A 2,269-nucleotide genomic window follows, 5' to 3' on the forward strand; every position below is an offset into this window, starting at 1 on the left:
TGCAATTCTGATGGCCTGAATTTGGTTCCAGAAACCCACAGGAAAGAAAACTCACACAAGCAAGTTTTCCACTAACAAAAAAAAAAAAAAAAAAAAAAGAGGCTGTGTCAATCATACTGCACCCTTCCCAGCAAGAATACGTAAATAAGTAAAGAAAAAAAAATTTGAGACAGAGTTAGCCCTGGCTGACCTGGAATCACTCTGTAGACAAGGGTGGCCTTGAACTCACAGAGATCCACCTGTCTCTGCCTCCACAATGCTGAGATTAAAGGTATGCACTGCCACCACCCAGCTTTGAAAAAGTTTTTTAGAAATATATATATATATTTTAAAGGTTTATTTATTTCTTTATTATATGTAAGCACACTATAGCTGTCTCCAGACACTCCAGAAGAGCGTATCAGATCTCATTACAGGTGATTTTGAGCCACCATGTGGTTGCTCTTACCTGCTGAGCCATCTCACCAGCCCCATATATATTTCTTAAAAGAGCAATTGTGACACACACCTTTAATCCCAGCACTTAGGAGGCAGAGGCAGGTTGATCTCTGTGAGCTCTAGGCCAGCATGATCTACAGAGTGGGTTCCAGGACAGCCAGGGCTATGTAAAGAGACCCTGTCTCAAAGAGGAAGAGCAGCTAAGGGGGGAAGAAGAGAAGGAGGAGGAGGAAAAGAGGAAGGAGAGGAAGAGAAGCAGGAGAGAAGAGATTGAGGGAGCCACAGCAGCTGTGACTGCTTACAACCCACTTTCCTTTGCTCCCACAGGCGGTGCTGAAGAGAGTCATTGGTTCCTTCCATGAGATTTCATCCACTCTCTCTTTCCCTGGACCTGCCAGCTAGCCGTATGTAATTCTGTCCCAGCTGCATATGGGTTCCGAGTCTGGGGAGGTGCTAGGAGATACAGGCTGAGGGAGGGTAACTGAGGTAAGGCTCTGTCTATGCAGTTATGAAGTGGTTGTCATCCCTGATGGGACTGTTGGGGAGTCACATTCCTTTAAGTAACTCTTCACCTACACTATATGAGTCCAATCAACTTGATTTCTCAACTGGGACTTCAGCCAAACTATACTGTGGTCTGTCATTGGTGTTCTGTCCTGGGGAAGACCAGGTCTGTCTTTATATTTCACCTAGAAAAGACCGGGTGTGTGGTGATGTACACCTTTAATCTCAGCACTCAGGAAGCAGAGGCAGGTGGATCACTGTGAGTTTGGGGCCAGTGTGGTCTAAATAGTAAGTTTTAAGCTAGCCAGGTCTACATAAACACAGTATCAAAATAACAGCAACAACATTAATAATATCCAATAAATCATCCAACAGGAGTAGAGAAAGCCAGCAGGATGGGCTAGAAGCCAGTAGATGGAAAAATTAGTACCCTCCACTGGTGGGACTAGAGGCAACAGAGCATGCTCCATCAGGCCTGAGCTCTCTGATGTGGGAAGTGAAGTAAGGAGATATAGAAAGGGCCAGAGTCTGGAGCCTTGAGGTGTGTGTGTGTGAGAGAGAGAGAGATTATGTGTGGTGTATGGACACTGGTAGAGGTCAGTGGAGGACATCGGGTTTTCTGCTGTCACTCTACTTTATTTCTTGAAAGAAGATCTATCTGAGCCTAGATCTAGGCTAGTAACCAGTAAGTCCCTGAAATCTTGTAATCTGTCCCCAACAATAGTGAGGTTACGGGGGCTGGTGAGATGGCTCAGTGGGTAAGAGCACCCGACTGCTCTTCTGAAGGTCCAGAGTTCAAATCCCAGCAACCACATGGTGGCTCACAACCATCCATAACAAGATCTGATGCCCTCTTCTGGAGTGTCTGAAGACTTCTACAGTGTACTTACATATAATAAATAAATAAATCTTTAAAAAAAAAATAGTGAGGTTACATGCTTCTGTGTGGCAGGCAACATCCAGCACTTTGTGTGGTGCTTGGGCCTTTATGCTTGTACAAGTCTTTTTACACACTGAGCCATCTGTACAGCTCCTGTCTCTATAGCTGTCACTTTTCATATGTCCTTGATCCAGTTCCTTGTTTGTAGACATCAAATGATCAAATGCGGCAGGCTAGGTAGGTGCCCTCTAGACTCAGGTCTGTATCCATAACAGTAGAAAACTGGACGGTGTTTTAGGGCTTCTTTCTTTCTTCCTTCCTTCCTTCCTTCCTCCCTCCCTCCCTCCCTCCCTCCCTCTCTCTTCTCTTCCTTCCTTCCTTCCTTCCTTCCTTTCTTTCTCTCTCTCTCTCTCTCTCTCTCTCTCTTTCTTTCTTCCTTCCTTCCTT

General features: G+C 45.2%; 1 protein-coding gene across 1 annotated transcript in view; it reads left to right on the forward strand.

Annotated features, from left to right (window-relative positions):
* The window catches only part of Timm29 (translocase of inner mitochondrial membrane 29), a 14,010-nt gene extending 13,168 nt beyond the window's left edge, over window positions 1-842 (forward strand). The window contains exon 3 of the transcript XR_003844678.1: window positions 766-842. The gene's annotated coding sequence lies outside the window, so the exon portion shown is untranslated. The remainder of the gene's footprint in view (window positions 1-765) is intronic.
* Window positions 843-2,269: the final 1,427 nt, after the last annotated feature.

The sequence above is a fragment of the Mus pahari genome, chromosome 10 (genome assembly GCF_900095145.1).
Source record: "Mus pahari chromosome 10, PAHARI_EIJ_v1.1, whole genome shotgun sequence".
Taxonomy (NCBI): Eukaryota; Metazoa; Chordata; class Mammalia; order Rodentia; family Muridae; genus Mus; species Mus pahari.